The sequence below is a fragment of the Eschrichtius robustus genome, chromosome 17 (genome assembly GCF_028021215.1).
Source record: "Eschrichtius robustus isolate mEscRob2 chromosome 17, mEscRob2.pri, whole genome shotgun sequence".
Taxonomy (NCBI): Eukaryota; Metazoa; Chordata; class Mammalia; order Artiodactyla; family Eschrichtiidae; genus Eschrichtius; species Eschrichtius robustus.
The window spans coordinates 63,970,940-63,991,241 of NC_090840.1; positions in this window are offsets into that span (position 1 = coordinate 63,970,940).

Below are 20,302 nucleotides of genomic sequence, written 5' to 3' on the forward strand. Positions count from 1 at the left end.
TATCCAGCAAGAACAAACACAGAGACAGGCAGCTATCCACCTGTACACACACACACACACACACACACACACACGTACGTACGTACGTACATGCATAAATGCATACGTGCACATGAAAGAAGAGAAAAAGTTAACAGCAGATGGCTAAAAAAATAGTCTTTCAAAGGACCTAGACTGGCTCTGCTGGTGAAAAGAATGCCCTTTCTCTTCAGAGTGTATTTACATTTTGGAAGAACAATGGCTTGAGAGACAGAGAAAAAAAGAAAGGAATAACACTGAAGTGCCAACTCTATTCCAGTACTTGAGGTAGGCTTGTTATATGGAACACCATATTTTAACCTCTCAGATATTTTGAGGTAGCTCTCATATTCGTTATGTACATACGTGTTTACAAAACTCAGGAAGATTATTAGGTAGTTTCTAAAATTCATGCAGCTAGTGAGTAATTATCCGGAATGCATACCTCAAGTCTAACTGACTTCAAAGCCCATGCTTTCCTTTTTCTACCATATTGTGTAATGATGATCAACTATTAGGATAAAATTGCAGGGTTTGGTTTTTGTACTTGTTAAATAGGTGGGGGGTGACTATTGGCTTAGAAACTAATGGTTTAGAAATATCTTACGTTTTATCTCTAGTAGTTTATCTACAACATGGAATCCAAAGGAAAATTCTTTGAGAATTTTTTCTGGGACTTTTTTTTCACCTTTGGCTTTCCCACTGTGGAATGAATTGTGGGCTTCTTTTTTCCATCTATTTTATGTTTAAAGTCCATTGTGGAAACTTTACTAATACGCTTTATTATTTAGTTTATCTTTTTGTATATTCTCCACTGAGACTTCAAAATATAAAATTATTTATGATAATTACTAAAGGAATATAGAAATATAGAGCTAATTTGATGCTTTAATAAATTCACTAGTATCATTTCTTCTGATACCTGTGCTTGTTTTGCCTTTTTTTTTCCCCCATCAGTCAAATATGATTATCTCTTACTCTGTATCCCAGGATGCTTGGATGTGTACATTAGGAATATTGGGGTTAATTTCTATGTGTAGTAAAGAGCAATGGTTCAGGTAGGATGGGCTCATCAGCTCAAGCTTTGCTTCAAGGAGTTAAAATGTCATAGGCACCATTCAATTCCATATTGTTCACTTGCTCAGATGTTGTATTAATGAATATATTTACATCATTTTGAAATAATTTCATGACTTCTATACATCTGATTTTGTCAATTGGATTTACAAAGAGCGCACTGTAGCACACTGAGCATGTAGCCATGCTAAGATGGCTCACCGTCTTAGCATGGTTGAGTCAGTGCCAAACGGGGTGCTGGGAAGGGAAGAAGCCACACAGGAATGCTGCCTCCTGGCTCTTTTAATTAGGTACAAGCTGAAATACCCAACGTTTCAGGAAAGACGCTGCGTGAGCGAGCTGTGTGTGTATCAAGACTGCCCTTGAAACCCCTGCATTCTTTTCTACCATGTCTAGTGTACACTATGTTCTTCTATAATTATAAATGTATGTTTCCCATCACCACAAAGGCTTCTCATTGCTTGAAGGAAATGCAGCTTCAAAGAGCTTAAATTGTGAAGGGCAGGCCCCCTTCTGAGAGCTACCATTGCTTGGGGGTGATTCCTCCTCTCACTCATCCACAGTAATACCACTGGCCAGCTTGGTTGGTTGCATCTTCCCATGTCAAGATTGGCCTGAGGCTTTGGTGGTTTTGGCTTTTGAAAAGAGCATCTTTGAATTTTTGATAATGAAAATCTCAATATTGTCTTAAAAAAACACTTACGTAGCATGCTCCTTTACTATCTAAAGGCAGAAAGGGTTCCAAGCTTCTGTGATTTTAAACCTCACACATAAAGGATTTTTAAAGAGAATTGCCACTTTGATTAGAGGGTAAACTTCATATTGAGACTGAGTTTCAGTTTTTAGTTGCTGAGAGTCAAAAGTAAAGTGACATCCAATAGAAGAAAGGATCTAGAAATATAAGTTTAAAATGTGATGATCCAAAAAAACATGCAACATACTTTAAGACAGTAGCAGTTTGAGAGAAAAACATGTTCTATTTTTAACCATCTTTTCTTAAACTCTAACAATTACACTTTTTGAAAGCTTCTTCAAGATAGCAGCTTCCAAGAATGAAGTCATGTCTGTCAATAATTACAACAGCTTACACAATCATGTGCCAGGCACTGTGCTAAACTCTTTTTAGAGGTAATCTCATGTAATCTTTTCAATTAACCTATAGAGTTACTAGTATTATCTCATTTTACATATGAAGAATCTGAGGTACACATAGATTGAGAAAGTTGCCCAGGATCACACAGCTGGAGTGCTACGTAACTAGGTTTGGAAACCAGACAGCGAGACTTCATCACTTGTGCCTGTAACGCTTATGCTATGCTCTCACAAATATTTCTTATTTGGGGATAATCGTTAAAGTGGCTTTGAAAAGTACAGACTGCAAAAACTGCAAAATACCTCTACGAATTTTTGGTGGTGTCTAACCTAAAAAATATCCCCCCAAAGTGTGCTCTCACAGTGACGTATCAGAACTGACTTCCAGTGGTCGCCCCACATTATCTGCAGTTTTGCTTTGTGTGGTTTCGGTTACCTGTGCTCAACCTTGGTCTGAAAATATTAGACGGAAAATTCCAGAAAGAAACAATTCTTAAGTTTTAAATTGTGTGCTGTTCTAAGTAACATGATGAAATTTTGTGCTGCTCTGCTCTGTCCAGCCTGGGATCCCCAACCTTTGACATCGTCTTCTCCTGACATCCAGGGACATAGTCATGGCTGGATGATTCAGGGTCACCTGAAGCAGATGATCCTCCTCCTGCTATACTGTCAGAAGGTCAATAATAGCCTAATGCTATTCCACAATGCCTATGTCATTCCCCTGTCTTCATCTCATCACGCACGCAGGCATTTTATCATCTCATGTCATCACAAGAAGAAGGGTAACTACAGTACAACAAGATATTTTGAGAGAGAAAGATACCACATTCATATAACTTTTAATACAGTATATTGTTCTATTCTATTATTTATTGTTGTTAATCTCTTCCTGTGCCTAATTCACAAGATAAATTTATCATAGGAAGTATGTATAGGAAAAAACATAGTATGTAGAGGGTTTGGTACTATCTGTGGTTTCAGGCATCCACTAGGGGTCTTGGAACGTATTCCCTGCATAATCCTACAGAGAAAGAATCTTTCTTAAATGAGGATAACAATAAAGGAGGTATCATTTAATGAGTGTTTACCATATCCTAGGTAGTATGTTAAGTGCTTTACAGAAATGTTCTCATCTTAATCCTCTCACAACTCTATCAGTCAGGTGTTATTATTTCCATTTTGAGTATGTGGTGATTTGGGGTTAAAGAAATTGTGTGATTTGCTCAGAGGCACATGGTAAGGAGTGGAGCAAGAAACAAAATTGACGCCCGCCTGATTCCAAATTCCATGCTCTTGAATACACACTAAATTGCCTTCACACAAAAGGACACAAACATAAACAGATCCATTTACTGAACATACACATTGAATCTGACATTCCACTGGGAGTTTTCATGTGTAATTTCTTAACCTTGTGTATCCCTTTTATCAGTTTTCATTATATTTATTTTTCAGATGAAAGGATATTCCTCAGTCACCGGGGTTTTTGTCCTACATAAAGTTTGGAGAAGACAAGAGGTAAGTTCCAAAGACCAGAGAGGAGACTTCAGTGCTGGTCTGACTGGTGCCAGTTCTCCTTTATCTATTACGTAATGCCGGTAGGGCAGAGGAGACCCCTGCAAGCCCACATCCATGAGCAACTAATCGAACCATGAAACTATGTAAAAAAAAAAAAAAAATTTACAACCTCCATTGATAATTCATGGAAATTTTCACACACCAACCCTCGCCTTCAGAAAGGTCACACTGAAACTTTAATGTAAATAATACACACTTCTCTCTTTAGACCTCTAACAACCATAGCAACTTTCCCCCAATAGTCAGTGGTAGTTATAATAATAATGGATTTTTATTATCCTTTTACTGTTCAAAATACCATTTTCACAGTACTGCTGAAAGGCAGTATTATCTCTTCTGCTTCAGTAATATGCTTGGTGCTGAACTGGTTTTAGCACAAACTGCTTTCATGATCTTATACTATGGCATTGGTTAGGGATGAGAAAATTATATTCGCCTCACCACTGAATCTGCAATGTCCAGATAAGTAGAATCACTTTTTATGGTATCAAATGTTTTTAGACACTCATTCTGATACACTCTTACTGATACACTCTGCTCCCACAAATACAAATGTAAGAAGAAATGCAGAAAGTTATGAAGTATTTTTCCAACTCTGTGTAGCTTGATGAAGATGGAAGCCATATGGTGAGTTATAGCAAAAGTTTCAAGATGTTTATCGTTTACCAAAAGCTAAAACCCACCAAAGACTATGGTGACCTAAGCTCTAAAAAGGCAAAGGATTAAATGGTAGAAATGGAGATATAGAGTATCAATCAGGAAGACCCACAAAATCTGGGAAATCAAGCACAGCCCCAACATGACAGGAGCCTCCAGATGAAGTGAAGAGTTACTAACTAATGAGCACCTACTGTATAGCACAGGGAACTCTACTCAATGCTCTGTGGTGACCTAAATGGGAAGGAAATGCAAAAGAGAGGGGATATATGTATATGTATGGCTGATTCACTTTTCTGTACAGTAGAAACTAACACAGTACTGTAAAGCAACTATACTCCAATTAAAAAATTTAAAAAAAGGAATCCAAGTTCCCACAAGTGGGTGTGTTGTTTGAACTGGCCGTCAGTGTCAAATAGAGTGTTCTGAGTCATCTTATCTCAGTGATTCACAAGCAGGTCTGGGCCATCCCATGGAGACTTTGCTTGATGCGGAAAATGAGATAATGAACCTCAGAGCAGCCTGAGATCGAGTTTGGGCTTCACTCTAATCTCAGCTTAGATTCTGGCCTCGTCTGTGATAACCTGCCCATCCTGAAATGATATGGCTGGCACTGCCAAGCCCTGCCCAGCTCACCCTGGATAGTGAGACAGTGGTCAAAACCACCATCTGCAGGCTGAAATAGACCCTCTCACTCCACCTGCCTCTGGACCGATTCTTACCCTGGGCAGGTTGGAATTAAGAGACATCATTCTAACATTGTCAAACTTAACCTCAGGTCACTCTCACTGTCACTTCAGCCTTGACCTTGGGACAGAGGTTTCTCCTTTGTTTCTGAGTCTCAATCTCCATCCACCTTGTCATCCAATTCAGGTGATTAGATCTGAGTATTTTCTGTGCCTGAGTCTCACATTTAATAGCTTCTCCGATCCCTTAAGATCTATAAGCCTAGGAACGCCCTTAAATTTTCTGACACTGGAGTTAGGCTCTTAAATACCATTGGGTACTGTGGGCCTGCTGTCTGCTAATCATTTATCAACATCTCCCACCTGCCTGACAAGAGCTGTAAACCCACTCAGTTCTGGATACCACTCCCGATCTCTAAATATTGCTTGCCTTACTGCACAGGTGTCTGTGGGTAATAGCGCAGGTTCTGGATTCAGACTTTCTGGGCTTGTAGCTCCCCCATTACCTGGCAGGTGACTTGGGCAAGTTCGTTTCCTTTCTTTGACTCAGTATCTTTAGCAAAAAAAAAAATGAGGGTAATAATAATTGTGCCCATCTCATAAAGCTGCTGTGATTAATAAATTAATGTAGTCGAAGTACATACATTATTCAATATATTTTCAATAAATGGTAATTGTTTGTTTCTCTTTAGAAATCATGTTATAAATGGATCTAAAATTTTGTTTGTATTTAAGTATTTGATTATGTTAGACGTTGTTATGTTGCTATTTTCCCTCATGAACCATGTTCTTTCTCCCACATTTTACTTCCTTTTAGAACTGACACTTCTGTATTTAGGTCAGGTCTAGACTCCTCCTCTTCTGTGCCTGTCTCATTCTACTGTAATTAATGTGGTCTGGTCCAGTAAGAGCTTAAGAATTGAAGAGATTAGGCCTTAGAATGGAGGAAGGAGGACAGCCTAGAGTTGACATCTGAAGACTTACTTATACTTATGGGGTTCTGGAATGGAGAAATAGTGGTAATGATGAGCTAAAGGTAGGCTTTGCCAAAGTTGCTTGAAAACAGTACCCTCTTCTAACTATTATTCAGTCCTATGTGCTTCCTAGTGATACCTGAAGAGGGACAGAGAGAAGAGTCATGTACCATTTCTCATATTTTCCAATAAAATTTCATCTGCAGACATACTTGCCTTTCTCATGTTTAGCCAAAAGCAATAGATACACTGGCTAGATCACTATTCCTGCCAGCCCACCAGACACAAGTCACTGCCTCATTTCTTAGGCATTGAATTTTCAAAGCAGCAATACACGAATTCTGTTAGACTCTATGGAACAGGGAATGGTATCTTCTTAATGCTGTTTTTTTTTTTTTATTTGAAAGAAGTTGTCATTCTTATCTGCTGACATAGGAATAAATCTATAGGAACAAAGTCAAGAAAACTTATGTGCAATTTCCATTAATAGGATCTCTGTGGCAGGGTAAAAAGAAACAAGCCAAGAAGAGCCATCAATAAATTTTTCAGTGTTGCTGAATCAGGAATTGATAGTTTGAAGGGTTTACTTAGCTCAATTTTTGATTGAGGATTATGGCATTGTGGTTCAGTTGGATAAATCTTAAGGATTCCCTTTTATACTAATTTTAGTTTCTGTATTTTTTCTGGTCTTGTGCTCTCTGCTTATTTTCTTTAATGCCCAAATATTCTTCCTTCCAACACAAAACTTTCTCATTGATGGAAGCTTGATTTATCAGTTTATGGTTTTATGAAAGCTACTTCTTCTGAACAGGAAACAAAATGGGGTAAATGTATATACTCACTACTTCTACTGTATTGAAATAACAAAACCATTATAGATGCCACTAGAATATATTCCCTCAATTTTAGCCAACTTCAGTAAGTGGTGGACAAACTGTCTAGGCTTTTGGTGGACAGAAAGCATTATCACAATTTGATTCAGGGGACCAGGCTTTGTAAAAACAATGACAAAACAAAAAGAAATGGCAGCTATAAGAACATTTTAAAAAATCAAGATTGCTTAACTTGGAGAGAGAAAATGATAACAATGTTTAAATGTATCAGATTGAAGATAACCAATTTCTTTTTCTGTCTTCCCCAGAAAAGATAAAACTTGAAGAAAATGTTTAGATTTTAGTAAGAATGTGGGTTGACATATGTAAGAATTTCTTCACTTCAGAGAAACTGAATTCTAACTGATGGTCATGGGCTCTTGATCTCCAGATATATTGAAACAACTTTCTACACTGGACATTATATACATAAGGTAAGATGGCAAGAGACCACATCATGCATTTTCTTGGTGCTTCTCTAATTCTGTAGTAAAAGTCATAACCACAAAGTACTGAGCCCTTTCCAGGTGCCAAGTACTTTAGATTCATTATCTCATTCAATTCTCAGCACAATCCTAGGAGGTTAATATCACTAGCCTTACTTCTCAGAGAGGTTGAATAAGTTGCCCAATATATCAGGGGATGGAGCTGAAACTTGAGCACAGATCACCTGGTCCTAACCTTAAATTTTTAACCATTAAGCATAAATGTACTCTCACTATAACACTGACCTCCATATTGAAAAATGTCAGAGTTTAATTTTGAAACATAATTTTAAAAAACTATTTCACAATCAAGTCTTTTCCTACCCCATGTCCATGCTCAGCTTCACTTTGTAATTCCAGTTTTGTTTTGCTTTTTTACAGTGCCTAATATTTATTTTTCATATTCCCATCTCAAATACCAAGACTAGAACCTGGCCATTGAATCAACCATTTTGGCCTTATCAGTATTCCATATTTGAAATGCAACTCAGCTGGGTAGGATAGGTGTGTCATGGCCAATTAAATCACTAGGACGTAGAAACTGTGGCAATAAAGCTCAAAGCCTTTGGTTAAGAATAATCAGCCTGTTCCTGATAGCTACACCTCAGGCTTTTCTGTCTACTTTTTTATTTCCCTGTGAAACATGCTTAAGCCACAGCATCTCAGATTATAAATATTTTTCAGGCAAATGCCTGTCTGCAGCATAAGCAGGGTTGGCCTGAGAAAGATAATAAAGTATTCAACTTCAATTCTATCCCCACCCAGCCATTTTCTCAGCATCCTTGTTCATGATCCATTTCAGTTCCGTTTCTATTCTTCCCAACCCAATGACCAATGCTTAATGCTTGAGATGCTTGATACAGCCTCACCTTTGGTCTCCTTCCTCCCAACCTCATCCCCACATTAATGTCTTTCTGGGTTCTCTCTTTTTCTTGTTGGCTTCACTCTCAGGAAAAGGGGTTGCCATGTAAGAAATTTCACCACCAGCAGGTTCAGACTAACATTGTACCTATTGCCTGCTACCCCAGCAGAAAAGAGATGCTCTCTTTAGAAGAGGCTATATGTCAAATTAACCTAATGTCTGCAACATACCCATCTCCAAAGCAATTTCACTGGTCAGGGGATCAGAGGACCCCGGTTGGTTGACCCTAGGTCATGAGCCATTCCCCTACCAGGGAGTGGGTAGAGTATAGTGGTAGACTCACCTGAAGTATACAGAAAAAGTTTTACAATAAAAATTGACTTCCATCACCAAAATAAGTGGTAAATGTTACCGTAAGGGAAAAAAAAAACTTATCAGTCCTATTTTGTGTAATCTTGGTTATCTTTCTTGATTTGGGGGGATCCTTTATGTCTTATTTTGCTCTTAGTTTGTAGAGTCATATACTGGACATGATATTTTAGTCAAGGATAAGTCAAGTGTAATAAAAATCAGAGAGCAATCTAGTTTTGATGCATCATTCAACCTCCCTTTCATTTGGGGACTTTTCTTTTAGAAAGGTCATGCCAGATTGTGTCTTTATTTAATTCTATTGGTATATCATTCCATTTTATTCATGAAAATTCAGATTTCTAATTTCAAGTTGTACAACTACATATTTTAAAACATTTGGAAGGCAAAACTGATATTTTCCATTTAAAACCCATAAATATTAGATTGAACCAACTGAAGTTGCTGATATTTGACTATTTTTGACCTAATAATAGGGCAATTTCATCAGGCTGACCTGATACATATTTATCATCTTGCTGGGTATATAGGTATATTTTTTATATGTTCCATGTGTGTTGTGATGTTGTCCCCATTAAATGTGTGACAGTCTTTTTGGTGAAAAGAATAAGTTAATTAGATTAAAATGATTGTTGGTTTGATGATGAGTCACTTGTTAGTTCAATGATTAGTGAAGATTAAGTGATGAGTAATAGAACAACTGTGTGAATAATTATTGTTATTTGATCATTGCAAATAATCAAAGAACTTTGCACCAAGGTTTCTTTTTTTTCTCTCTCTTTCTCTCCCCTAACAGCAATGTAAGAGCAATCATTTAATAATCTAATCTACTGCTTAGCACTTCATTATTGTAATAATAAAAATGAAATAACTCTATGTACTATATCAAACAAAGCAAGTGGTCTCCTGAAATTTTAGACACTGATATGTTTTCTGTAACATATCTATTTTATTCACAACTAAGGTAGGCTTTCTTAGGGCAACTTGGCAGAAACAAATATTCTCATTCCCCAGTGCTTTCAGGTATGGGTTTGTGCTGGATGTGAATGTTATAAATGACAACAGTGGCATATACATCTACATTGCATGATATTGGGATAAAAAAAGAGACAAAACAATATGTTTTAAATAATGCATTATTTTATTAGGTTTTCTTCAACAACATTAGTAAATTCAAACCCTCTACCATCATTCAGTAGTGTTTGAAACTGCCTGAATGTTCTATGACTATCTCAGAAGACAGGTTTTATGTATTTTTGACATGCTATGTACATTAAAGGCTAGCAGCATTTTAATATATGAAACTATGTGTAAATCTTCAATTATGGAATGATAGATCCCTTAAGAAACCATAACATTTTCTGAACTGATATAGACTTCTGTTTGACACAGTGAAGAGAAATAATTGTTTTAATGAAATTTTAGGCAATAATGCTGGTGAAGAAACAGTATTAAATTTCAAAAGGAAATAGCATTTGTATTTTGGCCAGATCATATGTCATATAGCATTCAAAATATTTTTACAGATAGAAGCTGATTCAAGCTGTACCATGGTGAATATATATATATATACACCAAATTGTTCTATCATACCATTTGGTGGTTTCATTTTTATGTAAAACCTGAGGTCTTCACGTCTTGATAAATTGCAGATGACTGACACTTGCCTCCTCTGAAATTTCCACCATTCTCTGTTGCCATCCTTATTTACACTGTCTTACCCAGAGCATGTAGGTCAATGGGTGTTGCCATGAGAAACAAGGAAAAGAAAAGCTTTTCCCTTTTCAGTGCTTGTCAACATACGTAAATGAGATACAATCTGGATTATTTAGAGAAAAGGTCAACTCAAGCTTTGGCTTACAATCATGTTGTTTCTGCCAAATTAGACAATTAATTAATTTGAGTGGAATACATCAACATTGCTAAAGAAAAGCACTTCTATTAGAGGTGGTGATATTTCTTTTTATTTTTATAAGCACTTACATCACACTTGACTAGGTACTGGGCATTGTTCTAAATGCCTTACACACAATAATTCACTCAATACTCATAACTACTCTATGTAGTAGATACTGTTTTTAATCTCCATCTTATAGGTGGAAGAACTAAGGCACTGAAAGGGTAAGTAACTTGACCAAAGTGACACTATTAACAATGACATCTGCTTTGGAAAATACTCTCGAGTACTTCCTTGACCAAACCTAATGGAACTCAGTTTTAGTTCCTACTTTCTGCCTGTCTTTTGTTCCTAATGTTGAACCTCAGCAATAACAGCTAAATTTTGGCTTGTGTCCTTATGTCTAAATTTCTAGTACTTTGGTTGCTGCTGGGCTAAAGTCCTGTCACATTAGGTCTATTGCCACCATCAATAAAACTGGATTTCTACTCCTGACCTAGACTTGGCGAAAGGTCAAGTACGTGATGGATGACTGGTTTGGTCATTCCAGCCCATCACTTCTTTTTTTTTTTTTTTTTTTAATTTTTTAATTTAATTTTATTTATTTTTTTATACAGCAGGTTCTTATTAGTTACCCATTTTATACATATCAGTGTACACATGTCAACCCCAATCTCACAATTCATCACACCACGACCCACACTCCCCCGCCACTTTCCCCCTTTGGTGTCCATACCTTTGTTCTCTACATCTTTGTCTCTATTTCTGCCCTGAAAACCAGTTCATCTGTACCATAATTCTAGGTTCCACATATGTGTTAATATACGATATTTGTTTTGCTCTTTCTGACTTACTTCACTCTGTATGACAGTCTCTAGATCCTTCCACGTCTCTAGAAATGACCCAATCTTGTTCCTTTTTATGGCTGAGTAATATTCCATTGTATATATGTACCACATCTTCTTTATCCATTCGTCTGTCGATGGGCATTTAGGTTGCTTCCATGAACTGGCTGTTGTAAACAGTGCTGCAATGAACATTGGGGTGCATGTGTCTTTTTGAATTATGGTTTTCTCTGGGTATATGCCCAGTAGTGGGATTGCTGGGTCATATGGTAACACTATTTTTAGTTTTCTAAGGAACCTCCATACTGTTCTCCATAGTGGTTGTATCAATTTACATTCCCACCAACAGTGCAAGAGGGTTCCCTTTTCTCCACACCCACTCCAGCATTTGTTGTTTGTAGATTTCCTGATGATGCCCATTCTAACTGGTGTGAGGTGATACCTCATTGTAGTTTTGACTTGCATTTCTCTAATAATTAGTGACGTTGAGCAGCTTTGCATGTGCTTCTTGGCCACCTGTATGTCTTCTTTGGAGAAATGTCTATTTAGGTCTTCTGTCCATTTTTTGATTGGGTTCTTTGTTTTTCTAATATTGAGCTGCATGAGCTGTTTATATATTTTGGAGATTAATACTTTGTCTGTTGATTCGTTTGCAAATATTTTCTCCCATTCTGAGTGTTGTCGTTTCATCTTGTTTATGGTTTCCGTTGCTGTACAAAAGCTTTTAAGTTTCATTAGGTCCCATTTATTTATTTTTGTTTTTATTTCCATTACTCTAGGAGGTGGATGAAAAAGATCTTGCTGTGATTTATATCAAAGAGTGTTCTTCCTAGGTTTTCCTCAAAGAGTTTTAGAGGGTCCAGTCTTACATGTAGGTCTCTAATCCGTTTTGAGTTTATTTTTGTGTATGGTGTTAGGGAGTGTTCTAATTTCATCCTTCTACATGTAGCTGTTCAGTTTTCTCAGCACCACTTAATGAAGAGGCTGTCTTTTCTCCATTGTAAATCCTTGCCTCCTTTGTCATAGATTAGTTGACCATAGGTGTGTGGGTTTATCTCTGGGCTTTTATCCTGTTCCATTGATCTATATTTCTGTTTTTGTGCCAGTACCATATTGTCTTGGTTACTGTAACTTCGTAGTATAGTCTGAAGTCAGGGAGTCTGATTCCTCCAGCTCCATTTTTTTCCCTCAAGACTGCTTTGGCTATTCAAGCTCTTTTGTGTCTCCATACAAATTTTAAGATTTTTTTGTTCTAGTTCCGTAAAAAATGCCATTGGTAATTTGATAGGGATTGCATTGAATCTGTAGACTGCTTTGGGTAGTATAGTCATTTTCACAATATTGATTCTTCCAATCCAAGAACATGGTATATCTCTCCATCTGTTGGTATCATCTTTAATTTCTTTCATCAGTGTCTTAGAGTTTTCTGCATACAGGTCTTTTGTCTCCCTAGGTAGGTTTGTTCCTAGGTATTTTATTCTTTTTGTTGCAATGGTAAATGGGAGTGTTTCCATAATTTCTCTTTCAGATTTTTCATCATTAGTGTATAGGAATGCAAGAGATTTCTGTGCATTAATTTTGTATCCTGCGACTTTACCAAATTCATTGATTAGCTCTAGTAGTTTTCTGGTGGCATCTTTAGGATTCTCTATGTATAGTATCATGTCATCTGCAAACAGTGACAGTTTTACTTCTTCTTTTCCAATTTGTATTCCTTGAATTTCTTTTTCTTCTCTGATTGCCGTGGCTAGGACTTCCAAAACTATGTTGAATAATAGTGGTGAGAGTGGACATCCTTGTCTTGTTCCTGATCTTAGAGGAAATGCTTTCAGTTTTTCACCATTGAGAATGATGATTGTTGTGGGTTTGTCGTATATGGTGTTTATTATGTTGTGGTAGGTTCCCTCTATGCCCACTTTCTGGAGAGTTTTTAACATAAATGGGTGTTAAAAATTTCTGCATCTATTGAGATGATCATATGGTTTTTATTCTTCAATTTGTTAATATGGTGTATCACATTGATTGATTTGCATATATTGAAGAACCCTTGTATCCCTGGGATAAATCCCACTTGATCATGGCGTATGATCCTTTTAATGTGTTGGTGGAGTCTGTCTGCTAGTATTTTGTTGAGGATTTTTGCATCTATATTCATCAGTGATATTGGTCTGTAATTTTCTTTTTTTGTATTACCTTTGTCTGGTTGTGGTATCAGGGTGATAGTGGCCTCATAGAATGAGTTTGGGGGCGTCCCTTCCTCTGCAATTTTTTGGAAGAGTTTGAGAAGGATGGGTGTTAGCTCTTCTCTAAATGTTTGATAGAAATCACCTGTGAAGCCATCTGGCCCTGGACTTTTGTTTGTTGGAAGATTTTTCATCACAGTTTCAATTTCATTACCTGTGATTGGTCTGCTCATATTTTCTGGTTCTTCCTGGTTCAGCCTTGGAAGGTTATACCTTTCTAGGAATTTGTCCACTTCCTTAGGTTGTACATTTTATTGGCATAGTGTTGCTTGTAGGAGTCTCTTAGGATGCTTTCTATTTCTGTGGTATCTGTTGCAACGTCTCCTTTTTCATGTCTAATTTTATGGATTTGAGTCCTCGCCCTCTTTTTCTTGATGAGTCTGGGTAATGGTTTATCAATTTTGTTTATCTTCTGAAAGAACCAGCCTTTAGTTTTATTGATCTTTGCTATTGTTTTCTTTGTTTCTATTTCATTTATTTCTGCTCTGATCTTTATGATTTCTTTCCTTCTACTAACTTTGGGTTTTGTTTGTTCTTCATTCTCTAGTTCCTTTAGGTGTAAGGTTAGATTGTTTATTTGAGATTTTTCTTGTTTCTTGAGTTGGGTTGTATTGCTATAAACTTCCCTCTTTGAACTGCTTTTGCTGCATCCCATTGGTTTTGGATCGTGTTTTCATTGTAATTTGTCTCTAGGTATTTTTTGATTTCCTCTTTGATTTCTTCAGTTATCTCTTGGTTATTTAGTAACGTATTGTTTAGCCTCTATGTGTTTGTGTTCTTTACGTTTTTTTCCCTGTAATTGATTTCTAATCTCATAGCATTGTGGTCAGAAAAGATGCTTGATATGACTTCAATATTCTTAAATTTACTGAGGCTTGATTTGTGACCCAAGATGTGATCTATCCTGGAGCATGTTCCATGTGCACTTGAGAAGAAAGTGTAATCTGCTGTTTTGGGATGGAATGTCCTATAAATATCAAGTAAATCTACCTGGTCGATTGTGTCATTTAAAGCTTTTGTTTCCTTCTTAATTTTCTGTTTGGATGATCTGTCCATTGGTGTAAGTGAGGTGTTAAAGTCCCCCACTAGTACTGTGTTACTGTCGATTTCCTCTTTTATAGCTGTTAGCAGTTGTGTTATGTATTGAGGTGCTCCTATGTTGGGTGCATACATATTTATAATTGTTATATCTTCTTGGACTGATCCCTTCATCACTATGTAGTGTCCTTCTTTGTCTCTTGTAACATTCTTTATTTTAAAGTCTATTTTATCTGATATGAGTATGGTTGCTCCAGCTTTCTTTTGATTTCCATTTGCATGGAATGTCTTTTTCCATCCCCTCACTTTCAGTCTGTATGTGTCCCTAGGTCTGAAGTGGGTTTCTTGTAGACAGCATATATATGTGTCTTGTTTTTGTATCCATTCAGCAAGCCTGTGTGTTTTTGTTGGAGCATTTAATGCATTCACGTTGAAGGTAATTATCAATATGTATTTTCCTATTACCATCTTTTTAATTGTTATGGGTTTGTTTTTGTAGGTCCTTTTCTTCTCTTGTGTTTCCCACTTAGAGAAATGCCTTTAGCATTTGTTGTAGAGCTGGTTTGGTGGTGCTGAATTCTCTTAGCTTTTGCTTGTCTGTAAAGTTTTTGATTTCTCTGTCGAATCTGAATGAGATCCTTGCCGGGTAGAGTAATCTTGGCTGTAGGTTCTTCCCTTTCATCACTTTAAATATATCATGCCACTCCCGTCTGGCTTGTAGATTTTCTGCTGAGAAATCAGCTGTTAACCTTATGGGAGTTCCCCTGTATGTTATTTGTCGTTTTTCCCTTGTTGCTTTCAATAATTTTTCTTTGTCTTTAATTTTTGTCAGTTTGAGTACTATGTGTCTCAGCGTGTTTCTCCTTGGGTTTATCCTGCCTGGGACTCTCTGTGCTTCCTGGGCTTGGGTGGCTATTTCCTTTCCCATGTTAGGGAAAGTTTCAACTACAATCTCTTCAAATATTTTCTCAGGTCCTTTTTCTCTCTCTCTTTTCCTTCTGGGACCCCCATATTGCGAATGTTGTTGCATTTAATGTTGTCCCAGAGGTCTCTTAGGCTGCCTTCATTTCTTTTAATTCTTTTTTCTTTATTCTGTTCCATGGCAGTGAATTCCACCATTCTGTCTTCCAGGTCACTTATCCGTTCTTCTGCTTATGTTATTCTGCTATTGATTCCTCTACTGTATTTTGCAGTTCTGTTATTGTATTGTTCATCTCTGTTTGTTTGTTCTTTAATTCCTCTAGGTGTTTCTTCTTTAATTCTTCTAGGTCTTTGTTAAACATTTATTGTATCTTCTCAATCTTTGCCTCTATTCTTTTTCTGAGGTCCTGGATCATCTTCACCATCATTATTCTGAATTCTCTTTCTGGAAGGTTGCCTATCTCCACTTCATTTAGGTTTTTTTTTCTGGGGTTTTATCTTGTTCCTTCATCTGGTACATAGCCCTCTCCTTTTGCATCTTGTCTATCTTTCTGTGAATGTGGTTTTTGTTCCACAGGTTGCAGGATTGAAGTTCTTCTTTCTTCTGCTGTCTGCCCTCTCCAGCCCATCACTTAAAATTGCTACCTGTCCTTGAAGACTTCTCGTCTGTAACTTCCTGTTAGACTTCTACCTTGATGGTTTACCTAAACTCCCATCTTTCTTTCTTTAGATTTAATTATTAAAATTGCAATTACTCAGAGTAATGTAAGCTACAATATAATTATAACAGATATTTAACATTTTGCCATATTTGATTAAGGTTATTTTAAAATAAATTGTTACAGATAAAATTGGGACCCTTGGGTCTTCCCTGGTGGCGCAGTGGTTAAGAATCTGCCTGCCAATGTAGGGGACATGGGTTTGAGCCCTGGTCCAGGAAGATACCACATGCCACAGAGCAACTAAGCCTGTGGGCCACAACTACTGAGCCTGTGCTCTAGACCCCACGAGCCACAACTACTGAGCCCGTGCGCCTAGAGCCCGTGCTCCACAATAAAAGAAGCCACTACAATGAGAAGCCCGTGCACCCCAACGAAGAGTAGCCCCCGTTTGCCGCAACTAGAGAAAGCCCGTGTGCAGCAACGAAGACCCAATGCAGCCAAAAATAAATAAATGTATAAATAAATTAAAAAAAAATTGGAACCCTCTGCATATTTTTCTCTAACTGTATTCTCTTCCCTCCCTACTGAGAATCAACCAGTAACTTGAAGTAGATGTATAATATTCCCATGAATGTATTTTTTTCCCTTAAATGTGGGTGTATCCACAAAAAAAATTCTTAGAACTCTTTGAGGTATGTTTTGGCTTCAAATAAATAGCATCACACTGCATGTATCATTAGACAACTTGCGTTATTTATGGACCTTTTTTTTCAAATTTAATTCTGTTGATGGTGCAATTCTATTTAATTATTGTTAATTGATGTGTAGTACTGATTACCCAATTTTACTATTATTTTTTTGTCCATTATTATATTGGTAAGTATTTAAGCCATTTCCAAAGTGTCTCTATTAAAAGTCACATTCAAATTAAAAAAAAAAAACCTCATATCTACTTGCATACGTGTAAGATTTTTCAAGTGATCTGTTGTCTGTAAGCTTTTTGACTTTGAGCCCCCCATCCTACAAGAATTTTTAATCTTTTTGAATCGCTTATACATTAAAAAAAACTAAACTCAAGACTTTGGATTTCACCTATTTTTCCATTCGTGCTCTTTTTTGTGTATTTTTGTGGGCCAGGATCATATCCAGGCTTCCACACTGCATTTAGTTGTCACGTTGCCCCAGTCTCCTCTGGTTTGTGATAGCTTCTCAGTCTTTCTTATTTTTCATGACCTTGAAAGTATTGAGGAATATTAGCTAAGTACTGTGTAAAACTCAGATTTGTCTGATCTTTCTCTCATGATTAGCCAGAGTTTATGGATTTTTGAAAAGACTAAAACAAGAGTGAGATGCACTTCTTATCAAATTACATGTTACATGATATCCACACGACATCACTGGTAATGTTAAACTTCATCACTTGGTTGAGATAGTGTTTGCTAGATTTCTCCACTAAAGTTATTATTTTAAAGTTATTATTTTTCCCTTTCTATACTTTATTCTTTTGAAGCAAGCTCGAAGTGTAGCCCACCCTCAATGGGGCTAAGGGAGATTTAGTTCTAATTACTAGATGGGGGAATATTTACATATACTAAACTGAACTCTTCTTAAAGTCTTAAAATTGGTATCTAAAATTGTTCATCTACAGATTTAAATAGTTATGAAAGTTGCAGTTTCCACCATTTTATAATATTGACATCCTTAAATAAAATGGCTACGTCACACTTTAAAAGGTATCCTATAGAATCTAATTACCATGGCCATTTGATACCCACTATAATGCATTTTTGAATATCACCTTAAAAAGTTCGTTTTTAACAGTCAGAAATTTTACATTGTTTATTTTTCCCTTTGAATTCATACTCCCATTCCACTCTCCTTAGAGAAAATTTTAAGTAATCTAATTCTTGAAGTATTTTATTAACACACTTTTAATTTTAAATGTATTTTTAATTTGAAAAGTATTATATTTCTTGGGACTAGAAGTTTCTAATTGTTAAAAAAATCTTATTGTGGAATGAGTTTTCATTGCAACTGTCTTTAGTAGACAATTGATCACAGCAACAGATACTTATTATAAATTTAAAAGTGATTACTAAACAAAATGATAAAATTTTCTACAGGCTGTCTGTCATACTGCCACTCAGATAGAAAGCCATGCTGTTTCTTCATCCAAAGCCTTTACTTTTTTGCTGTTGTGGTGTAATGTTCAATACAATAAGATAAAAAATTGTTTTGGTATTTCTGTAATTTGCATATCAAAAGCAGTATTGATGATGAAAAAATCCAGAAAATAAGATGTTTATGAAGACCATACTATATTTGTAATGATTATATAAATATTAAAATTTACTTAGCCTCTACAGCAAAAAGGTTATTAGAGAATTTACAAACATGTTCTAAAAATTAGTAAAAATATATGATCAAAAGTAATTTTCATAAAATTTCTACAAATATTGTTTTTTATAACTCCATGAATTATATGTCTCTCGAAACTCCTTTTATCTGCAATATAAACTTAAAGAGGTAAAAACAAATTCTTTTTTACGTTACTAATTATATTTACCAGTTGCATAAAAAGTGGTACCTTCATAAGTCATTTATGGAAGTACTTAATATTTGATAGCAAAGTATAGTAATTAAATTCGAAGTCATTACTGTATTTAGCAAAACAAATACTGTGTAAAAAAATGACTTTGCAATTGATGATAATATCTAGGAATTAAATATTAATTATATGTTTTACAAGTAAGAAAAGTACTTTATAATGTATACACTAGATATCTTTTTTTGAAAAAAGAGAATAATTTAAATAATTTGGTAGTTATAGCTGAGGAACGTTTCATGTATAATGTTAGATACTCACTGAAAACCTACAAGGTTTAGAAGAGTATGGGGTCAGGAATATTCAAGAAAACAAAAATAATCAATGAACCAAATTATCTGAAAAAAATGCCTTAGTTTTGATCAGTAAGAAAATTATCAAATAAATAGACAAAAGCTTTTTAATTTTATGAATGTAGCAATGAAATAAAAACTGAATTTAACTTCATGTTTAGAGTTTGAATTGCTTTCTTCGTGATTTAGTTTCTATCTGCTAAATTAATAGATATATCTAATAAGTCCAACAAATTAGAGATTTTTATCTCTCATTTTGAAAAACCTGAAAACACAAGAATAAATATTCATTCAGGCAATCATTCATTCAACACATATTTATGGTCGTTTCTCATAGATCTTACTGCTTAGGAGGTTGTCATTAAACAAATTAATTCCTAATTAATTATATACAATTTTAATTGTAATTGTGATTATTATTATTAGAAAATTGTGCCTTCGAGTGTGTTTAATCAATAATAAACACAGAAAACCGTGTTAAGTAAGACTTTAGATCATACCGCAGTCTTAAGCAAATCTTCATTCTAGCTCTGGGCTGGAAATAATTCAGGATTGCTTTAAAATTAAATGCCCAAGACATATTTTTACTTTATGTATGTCACTCCTTAAAGTATGTGTTGTTCTGTTTAATAATACAATTAATGTGCTAAAAATGAACCTAAATGTAGGATTATTTTTTTCAAGCAGGGGATTTGTTTATTTATTGCTAGATCACATTGTCTTAGAAAGGATTTACAGTGAATCAGTTGAGATTAACTCATCATTATATCATAATCAAGACAAAATATTAAGGAGATTTTTGCATGTAGATGTTTTCTGACTTTATCAGTTAAACAAATACCTTGGGATTTAAAAAAATGTAGTTACATAAACTTTTGTCTTATGTGAAAATGAAATCTTAAGTCTAAATTAAAGACAACAGAGATATGGTTGCATTTTAAATTAGCCACATTTCTCACTAAGATTTCCTAAAAAATGGCTCTGCATCTACTGACAAGGATTTCAAACAGTTGAAACGTGCTGAAAACCTGTCCTAAACTTGAAAGATGGAATCAATTTCAGTGATTTTACCCTTGAACAAACTTCAGTTTTTTCAGCATTCATAATTTCTTAAACAAATTCTATTCT